The sequence below is a fragment of the Octopus bimaculoides genome, chromosome 8 (assembly GCF_001194135.2).
Source record: "Octopus bimaculoides isolate UCB-OBI-ISO-001 chromosome 8, ASM119413v2, whole genome shotgun sequence".
Taxonomy (NCBI): Eukaryota; Metazoa; Mollusca; class Cephalopoda; order Octopoda; family Octopodidae; genus Octopus; species Octopus bimaculoides.
In genome coordinates, this window is record NC_068988.1 from 17,675,850 (window position 1) to 17,693,701 (window position 17,852).

At 34.7% G+C, this 17,852-nt stretch overlaps 1 protein-coding gene and 1 long non-coding RNA gene across 5 annotated transcripts in view; one reads left to right on the forward strand and one right to left on the reverse strand.

Annotated features, from left to right (window-relative positions):
• The window catches only part of LOC106878173 (uncharacterized), a 1,037,364-nt gene that overhangs the window by 230,517 nt on the left and 788,995 nt on the right, over window positions 1–17,852 (forward strand). The window lies entirely within an intron of this gene.
• Window positions 1–17,852, reverse strand: part of LOC128248551 (uncharacterized) — a 172,517-nt gene that overhangs the window by 8,489 nt on the left and 146,176 nt on the right. The window contains exon 2 of the long non-coding RNA XR_008264723.1: window positions 15,998–16,111. This is a non-coding gene — a long non-coding RNA (uncharacterized LOC128248551). The remainder of the gene's footprint in view (window positions 1–15,997; window positions 16,112–17,852) is intronic.

A 17,852-nucleotide genomic window follows, 5' to 3' on the forward strand; every position in this document is an offset into this window, starting at 1 on the left:
CACAAACACACACACACACACACACACACAAATACATATATATATGTATTATACATACACACACAGTTATACATGTATACATATACACATATGAGCATATACACATACGCACACATAGACACGGTTTCTAGTACTCAGAGTTACCGTTTCTCATCAACAGCCAGTAAACCGCGCCTGACTTTCGTTAAACATTTTCAATGTATACTTTTTGAAATATGGAAGCAGAGTTGATTGGAAACGATTAAATCTGAACGCTAGCAACCAGAGCCGTTAAGAGTCTGGATTTCTGGTCTCTGTTGCTTAAGAGGAGATAAGCACTCCGAAGTACATGCATCTAACATCTGGATGACATCTCAGTGAACTGACTTGGTGTATTGATATTTATTTGTCGGCAGCGAGAAATCTTCTCCATGAACAAATATTATGAATGGATTCCTTACGAGTTCAAATATTCCCCAAGCATATTTCAACTGGTAACAAGTTTATATTTAGGCAAATCGCTACGTAATACTGTCACCTATTACTTCATTTAAGGCGAACCACTGAACAGTGCTACCAGTCATTGAACGATGATGGGAATGTCATATAAAAGGCCTGTCTCTCGTGTAACTTCGCTGTGTACGACTTTCTAGTTTCTGCTGCTGAAGAGGTGGTAACCACTCCAAAATGCGTGCATCCAGCTGCTGCTTAAAGGGTCAGAGTGAACTGAATCAGTGTACTAACACCTATTTGTCTACATCGAGAAATTCTTTCCATAGCAAAATACAGTGAATGCTTTTATATATATATATATATATATATATATGTGTGTGTGTATATATCCACATATATATACACACACATATATATGTATGCATATATGTAGATATATATATTTATCCATTCTTATTTATATATATAGATATACAGGCATATATAGATGTAGATATAGAGATAGATAGATATCCGGATATATGCACATACCCATATGTATGTGTATATATTTCAGTTCACATTATATCCGTCCATGCACATATATGCGAGAGAAAGAGGGACAGTTTGAGAGAAAGAGAGAGAATGAGTTAGAGTTGGAGAGAGGCAGTTAGACAGACAGACATGCAGAGAGAGAGACGCATGTAGAAAATGAGAGGGAGATATCGAATTCGGTCGTTTTCCTGTTTCGACAAAAAAAGATAGCATAAACTGTCAGACGGATGAAGTATAAGCTGCGTCAAAAGAAAATCATTCCCCGCTTTGTATTTTGTCATTATCTTTATTATTATTATTATTATCATTATGTTAGTTTACAACTTTTGTTTACATTTTTTCTTTCCTTGTTAGGACACGTTATTTTGATAGTGATAATTACAATAGCATCTTTTGATCAATAACATCAAAGTAAAATGAGCAGCTACCAACTGTGTTTAGTTCAACTACGTATGGTAGGTGTGTAATTCTGCTATCATCAATGCTTAAGAGTTACTAAAATGAATACTGGCTCTCCTATTCACTTAACACTCACGTGTGTGTGTGTGTGTGTGTGTGTGTGTGTGTGTGTGTGTGTGTGTGTGTGTGTGTGTGTGTGTGTGTGTATACAATGCAGGTGCCTATTGAAACACATGTAGACATTTATGGCATCCTCTGTTACCTAGGTTCGTTAGCTTCCTTACTTTATTGGTTATCTGTTCTATTAAAAGCTTAAATATACACGTTTCCTAACAAATTGTCAGTCTGAATTACGATGTGCTCTTCTCTGTGAAGATTTTTCTGTCAGAAAATAAAAGATATTAGGGAAGAAAAATATCTTCCTCAAGGCAAAATAATGTAACCTAAATACATACAGTTTTTACTAGTTCGTATTTACCAGTGCTTATACTAAAAATAGCCTGAGAAAAATAAAAGTATAAAACCAAGAATTTTTACAATTGTTGTTTTGTCCCTCGGATCCTTGGTATTTCTATCTCCAATTTATGATGAGAATGTTGTCATTAATAGTCGATGTACTTTTCTGTAATTACTAAAGCGTTTAGATATTATCCCATATCGTTATTATTTAATAAAATATCTTATACACCATCCACGTCGCCAACTCAAATTTGACGTGTGACAACCTATTTCCTATACATTTATTATTCCTTAGTGGTTACGGGGCTTTATAAGAATTATGTCTGTCTTAGAAAGAAGAACCCCGTGTGTATAGCAAACATGATTTTAGAAATGTTGTATTGTTTCATTTGGATATGTAAGTAAGCTGTCTTTCTTCAAATAAAGATAAAATATCGGATTTTATATATAATATAGCTGCCATTCAATATTTGAATAGGAAATTCATTATTACGCTTTTGACCTCTTTATATATTCAATTTTAACGTAAAACTATTCATACGAATATTATTCTTTCCTACTCTAAGCACGAGTCCCGAAATTTCTTTCTTTTTTGGGGGGAGGGGAGGGGGAGCAGTCGATTACATTGACTCACAGTACTTAGCTGGTACTTAATTAATCGACCCCGAAAGGATGTAAGACAAAGTCGACTTCGGCGGAATTTGAACTCATCTACACTTATGTATATATATATATATATGTTTGTGTATGTATGTGTTTATATATATATATATTTTTTTTTGTCTATTATTTTTACTGAACTGTATTTATCGTAAAATGTACTTTAAATATAAACAATAATGCTATAGGTCTATACCTAGTCATATTTTATAGTAATTTCTAAGAAATAGCAAATTAGATAAAAACTGAAGTCGGGTTGTAATATTCGACTAATGAATAGTCCAATTATTTGAAAACCTGATAGATGTAACCTCGTTCGTCAATGTTCTGGGTAACACAGTATGCCTGATTGTGGACCATATTTCATTTTGCGCCGACGAGCAGTCGAAGATTCTCCTTGCATAGTAAAAATGCACTTCAGTGACTATACACAAAGCTCAACAGCCCAGATTGCACAGATTAAATCTTTTGTTCACTTGCAGATGCTAGTAGGCTGTGTAATTTTCATATGGATTTAACAACTCGTACCCTCTAATATGGAACCGGTGAAGGTAAAAGAATACGATGGTGCATAATCCTAACAATAACGCAGATGAGTATATTCTCTTAGAAGCTCCTTTCTTGTCAATCACGCATTCGTTTCATTAACGAAGTCTGTGTATGATTAATTTATTAATGATTTACTTGTCACATTTTAATGCCAAACCACCGTGATAATCGAGGGTAGATGTATTAAATTATTATACGCCATCACTTTGCTTAACACTGGTCATAACCCATATATGATAGAGAAAATATATTTCTTTATATTTTGTACAAACTTGTATTTCAAAATAAATAACAAATGCTATATTTTTTAAATTACATTAAATCTTTTATTTTTTTCTTAATGTTTCTACTAATAAAATATTTCTAGAATGCTTTAACTAGTATGAGCTGAATTTTGTTATGGAATCTTTTGTTGATGTTTTACAAATGAAGTGTGGGTTATTTTAAGGAGGTCATACAACAGACGCTTTTTTGCAGCATGTCTGATGATTCAATAGGGTTTAAATTTATATTTTGCAAGCGATATCATCATTAATTCAGTTTTATGTCAGAATTTATGAGTGTAATAAAATTTTGAACGAAACTTATCAAAAGACTTAATCTTTTGGCACAAAGTAGTGTAAAAGTTAATAGCATTAGAAACTCGTTAAATATATAGAATTTTTAATGTTTTATTTTTCAACTGATTTTAACGTATCTTTGAAAATTCAACACTATATAAACCTTCAGTTCCTCTGTTAAAGCAATTCTCATTCAATATACATTCATCGAATGAACTACCCACAGTAATGATAGAATGGTAGAGGCTTTACGCTTGCGGAATCTATAGCAACCTTCTTCTAGCTAGGATTTTACTTCCATCATTCGTTCAACTCATATTTGACTTTTAGCCCTTAAGTCAAGTACTATAGTCGATTAAATGACAATAGCGCACCACAGCAACTAATCAGTATTGTGCCAATATAATGAAAGAGTTACTATATTTGATATTCTTCTTCTTGCCTTTAACCCTCCAACGCGGAGTATAGGCCACTTATAATTGAATTCCATGTCGCATAATTTTTCGCTTCTGTACTTATACTCTGCCATGAATGTCCCCCTTTCTCTAGTTCCTTTTGTGTTGATCTACGCCACGAGTTCTTAGGCCTACCCCTCTTTCTATATCCATCAGGATTCCATTGTAAAGCACTTTTCGCTACATTTGGTGTGTCTTTTCTAATTGTGCTACCAATTCACTTCCATTTTTTTTTTAATATTTGTTCCCTAATCGAAACTTGATTCGTTCTTTGCCATACGTATTTTGGCAGTAAGTTAACGTTCTCAGGCTCCACCGACGAAGATATTAAGACGAGAATAAGTAAGGCAAGGACGGCTTTTCACCTCTTAAAAAAAGTATGGAGCGCAAGTGTAATTTCAATAAAGAACAAAATAAGAATTTTTAACACTAACGTAAAAGCGATGTTATTGTATGGGGCTGAGGCATGGCGAACAACAGTTAAGTCAAATAAGCAAATGCAATCATTCATCAACAGGTGCTTGTGTAGTATACTTAAAATCAGATGGCCCGAACACATAAGCAATATATAAATGTTCAAGTCAGCAATTAGTGATTGCAATAGATTAGTTTCAGTGTATGCAAATATATGTGAGGGAGTATAAATTTGTATGTATATGTGTGCATGCATATTTGTGTTTGATTGTGAGCGTGTATTAGTGCGTAGATAGACTGTATTGTACAATCTAAGAAAGCCGCTCGCCCACAAAGGATAAAGGCTCCTTCGTTGGAATTTATACAGCATCAACTACTGATGTATGAGTATATGTAAGTATGTATGTTGTATGCATATATGCATACACACTGTATGTATGTATGTATTGTTGGTGTTATATTTTGAATTGCCTACCAACGAAGAAAAAGTCGATTCCTGTCCTAGAAGTATGGTTCTTTCATTCTAATTTAGACAATTACAGGACAACGGCTTCTATGTACGACCATCTGTATCTACATGTGCATCTACGTGTGGATATGACCATCTGCATCTACGTGTGCATATACGTATGTGTATACATTCATACTTATATGTATATATGTATACATGTACACAAATACGCACGGTCACATGTTCGTATGTTTCGCATTTAAACATCTATGTATGCACACGCACATGCGGTTGCAGACATCGATGTTGTTATATGCATGGGTCTTATTACATGCGAATCTTCCTGAATGATTTACATATTTTGAGAGTACTTTTGATAGTTTGCAGCTGTAATCATTTGTTTTGCTGTGTTCTTTGCGGTTTTATGCGTCTGAGTATTTGTGCTAATGCTATTAGTCACCATACCAACTGGTAGAAATTGTAAACTAAAGCCCAGATGGATTTAGTGCAGATTTATTTCTAAGTTGTCAGTGCTTTCTTTCCAACTAGATTGTAACATGTTCACATCTGCCTGGGCAAGTGAGTTCAACTACTATGCATAATTTATGTATGTATGTGGTTTTGAATGCCAGCTCTGTGCAAGACATTGTAGATCTTTGGCTGGGCTAAAAAGTCACATTCGATCACAGCACCGTTAAGTTAAGCTTCGTGCAATGGCCATTCTCGATAACGAGGAGGAAGCCATCATGTATGCACGTATGTATATCTGTAAGTATGTATGCACGTATGTATAGCTGTAAGTATGTATGCACGTATGTATGGATTTGTGTATGTATGTATGTATCTATGCACATAAACATCTTAGTGTGTACGTTACTACTTACGTATATATGTAAGTATGTATGCTTTTTCTTTCAAATAATTCTATACGGAGTCGGCATTACTGTGTGAATTCATCTTTACACAAGACGGTGACACTATTTCACTAAATTTAAATTAAAATTTCAATAATACATGGTTGTTCTCTACCATGAAATACATTTGGTGAGCAGAATATGTGAATATTTATCAGTTGCTACAGAAAGTGTAATTCGTGTATTGAGAAAGTATCCACACCATCACCTTGGTTAAAAGTTCTTATAATCTACCTGGCTCGTTGCTGATTCTTAATCTCCTCTCAGTCGATTTATATGGTACAACACCACATATTATTAGAATAAATCGAGCATCTTATCTTCGTAGTTTGTACTTTTCTAATTTCGTTTATCTATAAATATACAGAGGGAGAGAGACTAAGAGAGGGAGAGGAGGATAGAGAGAGAATTATTTTAACATGAAATAGCTTACATAACTTCAAATTTTAATGTACTGCAGTATATTTTACCATCTTTTAAGGTTCTTGTACATTAGCACAATTCTCTCTTTAATCGTGTCATGTGTCCAAATATTGTTTTTTTTTTTTTGTTTCAAATGATTGTACATAGTTTACTGGTATTTCATTGGAGGAATAGAAACTTTCACTTACGCGCATTACTTGCTAATAACAGCAGCCAAATCTGTCTCAGATTGTTTTACCTTCAAATAATCTTTTCTACTCTAAGCACAAGGCCCGAAATATTGGGGGAGGGGGGGCCAATGGATTATATCGACTCCAGTACGCAACTGGTACTTAATTTATGGACCCCGAAAGGATGAAAGGTAATATCGACCTCGGCGAAATTTGAACTCAGAACGTAAAGACAAACGAAATACCGCTTATCATTTCGCCCGACGTGCTAAGGTTTCTGCCAGATCGCTGCATTGTTTTACCTTCAAATGATAAAAATACACATTGCTTATTCTATTGCAAAACTACATGATTTGTACGACTGGAATGCCTTTAATTCGATGACTGTTGAATCATGGTTGATTTCGGTGATCTGAGGGTGCTTGAAAAGCACTCACCTAGTCGTGTGACAGTTGACCCCACCCCACCACGTTCGTATTTTCATTATTTGCTATTGTTACACTTCTTGCATGCATCATGGTGTATAATAGTTTTCAATCATTGGATAACAAATATTACTTCGTAAAGCAAATGTATTATTTGACCATTGGAAAACATCACATTATAAAAATCTTCAATATGTAAAATCGAGTATATATATATATATATATATATATATATATATATATATATACTGCACTTCGCTACCAGTTTGCATTTATCTTTTTAAACTTTTATTAACGAAATCAAAAATCTAATTAAAACTTACTAACAAAGAATATAATTTTATATTGCCCTAAAATGAAAACCTCTGGGATAATATATTTGAAATACTTGAGGCGCTACAATTACTGATAATTAGTAAAGTTGCATGTAGCATGAGTGCTGTTGATTAAACATTGTTAATTTGAATTTTATTACACTTCCTATGAAATACCCCCAGGAAATTAAAATAAGAACAATTTCCACAATATTGAAAAAACTTTAACATGCCAAGAAATGATTCACCTACTGCAATTATTATTTTCTTCTTTTGTTTGTTTGTTTGTTTGTTTCATTAGTATTATTGATATTGCTTCTCTTGATATCAAAATATTAAAAATCACGATAATTTGAATTTCATTGAAAACATCTTACGATATGCAATCTTCTTTTCGAAGTTTTAAACACTAATTGGAAAAGTAGCACAAGCGGAACCGGACGTTTAAACATCATTCATCAAAACGTAACTTTAAAATTACATTCCAGGTAACACAATAGCAGGTATTCACCTATTTCTTAAGAACAAGGTATTCAAAAATTAATACAAGTAATGTCCCACTATATTTTTGTATGCCTGCATGTTTGTGTGTATGTATATGTGTGTATGCGTGCGTGTCTGTGTGCGTGTATGTCTACCTGTATGAGTATCTGTATGCATGTATGCACATGTGGGTGTGTACGTATGTATGTATGACCTCATTCTTGTCAGATACAATAGTTCAATTAGATTTAATATATATCATGAAGTGACTGAGAAAAATCTGTTTGCTAAATAACCACTGTTATTTTATACTTTTACTTTATACAGTAAACAACTGCTGACGTCTTTCTATAGTATTAAATCTCGTCAGTGATGAGTATATGTCAGTGTTTTTTTCTGAAATACAGATGAAAAATACAGTACGTGATTAGAATATTGTATTATAAAAATCACTGTAATTAAAATATTATAACACTGAAATTATATATACTATTCTACACGTTATCTATATATTCCTCATATAGAAACTCCAAGATAATATTGCAGTGTCATCATTTTAGATAAGCCAAAACCCCTTTAATTCCTCCGGAGTCGGAGGAATGAAAGACGAAGTCTAGTTCGATTGAAGTTGAACATTGAATGTAAAGAGTAAAGCATTTTTCTACATACTAAAAATTCTTCCGTTTCCAGAATAATAATTAATATTAATCGTATTAATGGTTTTTTTCCACTACAAGTCAGAAATTTGGTAAAAGTGGTTAATCGATTAAATCGACCTGGTGCTTTGTTTAATTGACTCTAGAAGGATGAAAGATAAATTTAACCTCCGCGGTATTTGAACTCAAGAACATACAACTGAAATAATTACAAGAAAGTATTTTGTTCGATGCGAACACATTTCTGCCAGTGAACCGCACACAAATGAAATTATTTTACTATTAGATTTAATTTTTAATTTATGAATTTCCACAAAGTAGAGTAAAACCTTCATAAGTTACATATTGACTTCAAATTGTTGCACAAGGCCAGCAGTTTTGAGGAGGGCTAGTTAATTACATCCACCCCGGTACTCAACTGGTAATTATTTTTTCGACCTTGACGGAGTGAAAGGCAAAGTCGAGTTCGGTGAAATTTAAACTTAGAACGTAAAGACGGGCGAAATGCCGTTAAGCTTTTTGCCTGGAGTGCTAAAAATTCTGCCTGTTCACTGTCCTAAAAGAGAAAAGCGAACGTTCCCTCAACAGAAATTGTACGCGAACGTAAGGAGCTGGAAAAATACTGAAGATTTATCACGTGCATTGTACTACGTCTACCAGACTACCCCCTTTTCCATAAGTTATGAATTTATCAGAATTTAATTAATGAAATCAAAATTACTTTGCTATATAACGTAAATTCTTCCTTCTTATAAGTACAATTAGTCACTTGATATATGTTATCCTTCATTGTTAACCACAATCATTAATATCCCGTCCTGTAAATCTATATTATCCAACGTGACTCTCCACTCTAACACCCTAAATGTGATATTAGGGTTATTCGGTTTCTATTTCTAACAGGTAGAATGACTGAGTACACGCTCCCTCTTTGGCCTCAACCAAATACAAAACTATTCAGCCTCGACCATCAAATCTTTTATTTCTTAATGACTTTAAAACCATATTCTCCAATGGGAAATGTGTGGTGGATGTTCTTTTTGTTGTTGCTGTTCCGATTATGAAGAGGGAATTTCGTCAATAATTCAAGAAAAGATAATGGGAGATAAAAGAAGCGAAATGAACTGTCGTAAGACCTTTAAAAAATCTTAGTTAATGCTTGTTTTTTTACATTATTTTGTCGGATCCATCACGATGCTTGATTGATTTGGGCGATTTATGCCATCACGATTGATATCTCTTACAAATCTCTGGCTTAATTATGAAAGATTGGACCTTAGTATAATGTTCCCAAATCATTCTTACTTTTAATCTTATTTTCCCGAGTGTATACTTCTGCAACTAGTTTTCTGTCAAATCCTACATACCTCGCTGTATGTGTGCGTGTGTTTGTGTGTGTGACTGTGTGTCTTTGTATATACACATATCTGTACATATGTGTAAATATATGTATGTATGTAAGTACAAATGTATGTGTGCGTATGTGTATATGTGTGCGTGTTCAAATTTGAAGAAAACTTCAATTATATAGTAACAACTGAAAACCTAAGGAAGAACTATATGAACCCTATGGAAGGGAGTTTCCAAACTGTAATAGAGCTTTTCCCTATTTTCAGCTTTTCGAACGCACATATGGAAGCTGCTTTTAGCTGCGTTGTTGAATATTTCTGATTTAGTTCCACATTTAGAATTGTTTTGAGGTATACGTCTTTTGATTTACGTAGTCGATCATTTTATTTTAGTTCCTAACACGATCTAATAATTTTCATTGTGTTTGGATGATATAATTCTCATTACATTGCGTGTATATGATGCCGTTAATGCGATCTTATTGTTTGCTGTTCATATTTGCATTTTCTTCAATTCCTTCCCATTATTATATTTTTAGTTTTGACATATTCGATTAAATCACATGTCCCACAACAGAGTTATCCATCTATTCTTAACCATATCATTTTTCTTGTGATGTAAATTTCCCTTTTCTGAAGAGTCGTATAAGATTTAGTGGTTGTCATCAGCTGTTAATAATTTATTATTAAATGATTTACTGAATTTTGATAATTGGCGTGAAATTTGAGTGTGACGCTTGGCCCGATATATGTTATGATTTGGAGAATATTGGCAACAAGTGGAATATTTATGCATTTTTTCAGATCTGTTGTAAGAATTTCTCTGTAACGCAGGGAGCTTAATCTCCATTGTCTTGTTTATAGTATAATTTACGACGTTGTTGGAATATTTCTGTTATTGAAGGAATATATTTAGGTCTCTCATTAGTTTCTCTCTCCCTTCTCCCTTTCTGTACCCCTCTCTCTCTCTCTCTCACTGTCATCTACATATGTTAGCAAAATACTCGTGATATTAAGTACAATACTCCTTTTGATGTGAGGTGGTTGGCAAGTTCTAATCAAGATATATGATATATATATATAACAATAATATTAGGGATAAAAATCCCAATTTACAGGTAAAAACTCAATTAAATTCGATGAGTTCATATATATATATATATATATATATATATATATACTAGCAAATGCACCCGCTCTTTCGACGTTGTAATTATTATAATGGTGCAATCTTGTGGACGGTTTAAGTTGAATTAGCCCGCAGTTAGAATTCGTTTCAAATTGATAAGCGTAAAATGTATAATTACCATTTTCGTTAGCAGTTTATGATATGGTATTGAGAAACTTAGGTAATAAATGAGTTCTTTTGAATGCAAATTTGGTAGTTAGTAATAAATGAAAGTCCATGAAATGGGATCGCAATTGCAGCAGGCATTAGAGATCCTATATCTTACTTGAACCGTTTTGTATCATGTATTTATTTTTCTCGTAATACCTGACACAACCGCATTGAAGCTTTATTTTCAATGAAAGTCACGAAAACACACAAATAGAAAACACACAAACAGAATAATGGCATGTACAAAAATAAATGCCAGAACATGCTTACGAGCGAACAGCGCGCGTGAAGTAAGAAGGGTAATTGAAGGTAATGTACTGTTAACAGCAATCAGGGAAATGAAGCAAAATATCAATGAAATGCTTGCAGGAGGTCTGATTGCTAACAACTACAGTTTGTCGTAGATGTGAAGAATGCAGTAGAGCAATAACTACTGTACGGCTGCTTTGCAGACGACATTCTTTAATTTTTTTCTTCAGGAGCAAAGATAAATAAGTTGTCCGGGTGGCCAACTCTGGAGCAACCGACGTAGAACTGTCCATGTGAAAAGCACAATGTTCGAAGGTCCAGTGCCACAACTTTCAGCGACTGACATTGTGCTTTGTTAATTGTCATGGCGAAGCTGAGTTTCAGAAGGAACTGAAGTCTCTACATAGTGTAGGGGCAGTCTATTGGGGTTAGCGGAATTTTCGGAATGAAAACGGTATCGTTTTTTCCGTGTCCCGTGATAATTTGGGCTTCAATGAAGCGAGTTCCATTGCATAGTGTGGATGCATTTAGACTGCGTAATAGGATGACAGGGCAACCAACTTTTAGGTGAAGTTCATGGGGAGCGAATCCTGGATGATGCTGGGAGGTTGACAAATTCTGTTGGAAATTGTGTAACCTGATCGAGTTCTGTAACGGTGTATCAACTGATCTGTAACAACGTTCTTGAGAAGGAAGCTGACTGAGTAAGTCGTTGTTAAGAGTGTTGACAGCTGCATTTGTAGGTGCAAGAACAGCTCTGTCGCGAAACCAATCTGGTTTTATGTATTCTGTTGTAAGATTTCGGTAAACGACAGAACATAAGGTATCAGGGCTGGATTCAGTGTGGCCAATATTGGTAGTGTCAATGTATACGTTGTCACCGGACGTAATTTGTCCACTGCCGAATTTAAGTGACATTTCAGAAAACTGGGTTGTAGGGTGACCAGTCCATAAGAGTGATCTCATGTTGATGGTGAGTTGCTTCGATTGAATATGCAACCAAAGGAAGGATTTTTTTAAAGCAGGCATTATGTTCAGCAGCAGGTGTTCGTTTGGGTATAATAGACAGTTTGTGGAAAATCTACTGCTAGAAGTAGAGTCGCACCTCCAAGGATGTTGATTAATCTAAGGTCTCTCAGTGTGGCATGAAGAGAACATTTATGGGACATAGTTGCTTCATCCCAAACAATGACTTTGCACTTTTTCAAATTTGCCGCCTCGTCCGAGGAATGCATTTTGCAGCACGTTGGATTTTCTTGATGTGCTACATTGAACGGCAATTTGAAGGTGGAGTGTGCTGTTCCTCTTCCGTCGAGAAGAGTCGAAGCTATTCCTGAGGAGGCAGCTTCGCAAGAAAATCCAAGAGGAATGTTTTTCCAGTTCCACGGGGTGCGTCTAAGAAGATAATTCCGCCAGTGTGTGTGTGTGTAGATGCTTCCGAAGACGAAATTGGGCGATCATTTGATATGACTCACAAAAATCAAAAATGTCAAACTAAACATCAGATGTCATAGAGAGAGGTGTTTGCTCTGTGTCTTGCTTGAGAAATACATGTATGAATGTGTATTCATGCATGTACAGTATATGGCAGATAATGGGTGTACGTGTGTGTTTGTGTACGTGTGTCACTGATTCTGCTCATTTTAAACATACATGACAACACCTCTCTCTCTCTCTGTCTGTCTCTCTCTCTCTCTGTCTGTCTCTCTCTCTGTCTGTCTGTCTGTCTCTCTCTCTCTCTCTCTCTCTCTCTGGCTGTCTCTCTTTCTCTCTCTTTCTCTCTCTCTCTCTCTCTCAATCACTCACATACTCACACGCTAAAAATATGATGCGAAAAACTTAATAAATAAAAAAAATCTATGCTATCACTCTCTCCCCCCTCTCTCTCTTTCTCTCTCTTTCTCCATCCCTCTCTCAGACAGCGACACACACTTTCTATCTATATAAATATCGATATTTTATAGATATATACATATATATATATATACATACATATGTATATACATATGTATATGCATACATATATATATATACACATATGCGTGCATGTATGTATGTATATATATATAATATGACTTAAATTTTAGTGTGCGTGGATGACAAACCCATACCATCAGAAATCGGTACATATAAACATAGCCACAAACACACACACACACACACACGCATACATGTATTTATCAATATACACATATACACTTATATATATCTTAGTATATATGTTTATGTGTATGTGCGTATATATATATATATATATATATATATATATATATATGCGTGATGTGATTGTGCTTGTGTTTAAATGGTTGGATGTATGTATATATCTGTGTGTGCGTGTGCATATAAGTGCCTGAGAATATAGTCACTTAATGAAATGTCTATGTATTCTTTTATTATAATTTCGGCCACATATTGCTAAATTATATGATAGCAAGTTTGAAATGTAAAAAGTAACAATTTGTTTTAAATTGAATTGTAAGCGAAAATACTTAATCTGTCACAAATGCACACAAACACACACACACACTTATATACACACAAATGCTTTCACACTCATTTCATTCTATAAAACCAAAAATATACATAATTAATGGATTATTACTGTTTTATATTCGTACTAAACGACTCCAGACATATTTTATAGAAACATTGAAAGCAATCACTCTAGAAATATTTCCATATATTCCTTTGTTCTCACCGTCATTGAGCATAACTGACGTACTAAACTGAACCCTCTTATTTAGATAAAGTACTTTTGTTTGTTTTTTTTCCAACTTCTCTTTATTTTCAGTTATCGAAACATATATCACCATAACCATTTATTATATCATTATCATTACTATCACACTATCAGTACCAATACACGCAGTACTACATGCACTATTACTAGCAACAACATTATCCACCTACATGATAATATTTTTGCCACACTTTAACAGCTTGCGACAACTTCAGACCATAACCATCACCACCATTTTCATTATCACTCATATACATCAGTATATGCCACTTGCCCTTTGTAAATATATTTCTCCATTCAAAACTTAATCTACTGTTATTCGTTAACAATACAGATTGTTCGTGTTTAATACAAAGTTTTGTACTATATTGGTTTCAAATTTTGGTACCTGGCCATCAATTCCGAGAGTAGAGACCAAGTCGATTACATCGGCCCCTATGCTTAATTGCTACTTATTTTATCGATCCTGAAAGGATGAAAGGCAATGTCGAACCCGGTGCTATTTGAAGAAATGCTGCTAAGTATTTTGCCGAGTGTTCTAACGGTTCATCCAGTTAGCCATTTTTGGTTTGTATTGTATTAATTACGGGATCTTACAACCGCATTCTTCATACTCCTATTTAAACAAACGTAGCTTAGGGTATTCAAGTATTAATGCACAAGAATATTTTTTCAGGCGCAGGAGTGGCTGTGTGGTAAGTAGCTTGCTTACCAACCACATGGTTGCGGGTTCATTCCCACTGCGTGGCACCTTGGGCAAGTGTCTTCTACTATAGTCTCGAGCCGACCAAAGCTTTGTGAGTGGATTTGGTAGATGGAAACTGAAAGAAGCCCGTCGTATATATATGTATATGTTTGTACGTGTGTGTGTGTGTGTTTGTCCCCCCAACATCGCTTGACAACCGATGGTGGTGTGTTTACGACCCCGTAACTTAGCGGTTCGGCAAAAGAGTCCGATAGAATAAGTACTGGGCATCCAAAGAATAAGTCCTGGGATCGATTTTCTCGACTAAAGGTGGTGCTCCAGCTCGGCCGCAGTCAAATGACTGAAACAAGTAAAAGAGTAAAAGAGTAATCAGTCACTGATATGAAGTACTCAACATAGTTCATAATTTCAGATCTTGGAAATATAGTGGTGGTCTATATACAGTATCTAGAAAAGGTTTCCATTTCAGAAATACACTTGTCTTTAAATAGTTTTAACCGAGAATATTAACCAAATGCTAAATTTCTAAAATTCAACCCCATGCGGTTCAGGGATGATGTAGCTGTCAATAAATTTTAGTCAGATGTTTAATGTGATGTGGTATCTTTTTACTGAGGGTTGCCTCAGTCTTTTAAGCATGAGTTAATTTGCATTCACCATCTTCATAATGCATTTCTTCATCGTCATCAGGGTCATCACTTTCCTTCTGCATGTTTTCATCCTGCATGTTTTCATCCTGCATTGCCTCCACATTCAATAATTGCAATTTCTCCATAATTTTTCGAAATCTTCTCGTTTTCAATTTACTTCCTTCGTTATTGTTCTTTTAATTTTTTTTTAGTTTTCCGTTCATTCCACATTCACTTCCTTGTTGTATTTAATTTTTCTACTAACATTTCCTTAATATTTTTATTGTTCCCAGAACATTTTCTAATTGATTTTAGGATATTTCTATAATTGTTACCCAACCTCTCTCTCTCTCTCTCTTTCTCTCTCTCTTTCTCTCTCTCTCTCTCTCTCTCTCTCTCTCTCTCTCTCTCTCTCTCTCTCTCTCTCTCTCTCTCTCTCTCTCTCTATCTATCTATCTATCTATTCACACTTTACTCAATCTTATGCTTTCTTTTTTACTCTCCCCTTAGCAAATTTTCTGTTAATCCCTGGCTGCCACACGCCAAAGAAAAACTTCTAGATATGTGACTGGGAAATTATTACAGTGACGAGCATCAACATCAGTACATTAACAACAATAACGCAATAACAATTGTTGCGAAAAATAAAACAGTTACACCAGAAATAAGGATATATAAAATACCCACCTTGCCCTCGTTGGTTGACGCATTACAAATGTGATAAATTACCGTTGAAGTATACCTAACCGTCTTGAAAAAGGTGATGACGCATTGGAGAATGTGTTCCGAGATATGCCCAGCCTGGAGAAAGACGTAAAGACATGGGTTAGACATAGCAGTGAAATATATGATCATAGATGTGGTCTAGGATTCAACGCTACGAATGATAAAAGTAGACTTGGCTGTAGCATCATTATAAGAAACTAACACTAATACAGATATCAGTGGCTATAGTAACAATGTAAGTTTAAAACAAAACTATATGGAAATGTCTTCCATACTGATAAAAATTGTAGCAATAATAGCATTCTCAAACACCATCACACACAAAACTGCAAAAATATAGCTGCATGCGCAATACTAATTGCAAAGCGTCAACAGGGAACACTGAAGCAATTACAGCATAATAAAAGCATCTTCATTGAAGTGGAAATAAAACAAAACAATACACATATTTATGATATTTACAGCATCAGAAGCAGCTGCAGTAGCAATAGTACGGCCACCACTATCTATATGTGCAAACAACGGTAAATAACAATTACAACCACTGCAAATGATGCAATTTGTTTATTTTACTTAGTCGGTTGACTTCATGATAGTTGAATCTGCTTCAGATCAGAGCCTATCGTTTTAAGAGAGGGATACATTGAGTATATGGGTCAGAAAGGGTATGAGAAGGAACAATTTGTTACCTTGAAGACGGACACAAATAATGATTAGTAACCTTAGGATAGATATATATATAAACGGGACCAGTAGAAGTAAGGTAAGTTAAAGAAAGAAACGAAATGTAAATGAGGGGAAATGTTTCAGATAAGGAAAAAAAAATTGGGACAACGGTCGAAGAACTGGGACAGAGAGTAAAGGCAAAAGCTGCCAAATTCAGAAAATACAATGAAAGAAACAACCAATTGAAATAATTATCTCTTTTAATCAACTAGAAAATTGCTTCTGGGAGAAATTTGAGAAAAATCCCATAAAACAATAAAGTGCGGTGGAAAAAAATGGAAGAGTGCCGTGAAAATGGTGAAGAATAAATTGTGAAATATCCTTGTAGGAATAATTGCAGAAGTGATATATGAACGCATATATGAGAAATCTCCTCTTATTTGATGAACAGAAAACTCTTCCAGAAACAGCAGAGGGACGAAAGACTGATTAATAATCAATAAGAGTGCGAACACACTGGGTGCCATCATAGGCAATTTAAATTTATGATAGCTTTTGCTCGAGTGAGTGCAAATGAGTGTATGGAAATTTGCTGAAGCCCATCAGATGAGTTGTAACTGTAATTCAAATGTATAGCCTTGTCCCGCATCGTAGTAGGGTGATTTCTGAACAACTTGATGGAATGTTTACAACCTGTAAATATGTGTTTGTGCATGTCTGTCTGTGTATATTTATATATGATACATGCATATACAATACATGTATATATATATAATACTAGCAGAAATACCCGGCTTTGCCCGGATTAAAGAGAATAATGAAATCTAAAAACGCCGTCTAGACTACGCAACCCTCAACTGTTAGTAGCTACGATACCATATTTCTACATTAATAACTCTCCAATCCATGCCAGCATGGAACATAGACATTAAGTGGAATGCCAGTCTCTCATCTAGGAGGGCCTTGAAATCAATGTTACCAACTGGGGACTATGTGTGTCGTAGTGATAATAAAAAGACCCAAAGGAGGTCTGCAACGAAATAATTTTACTCAACACTTTGCAAGTGAATCAGTGGAGGCAAAGATGCGTCTCATTTACTTGACAATTTATGCACCACATTGCAGAAATCACAATGTAAGTATATCTGAA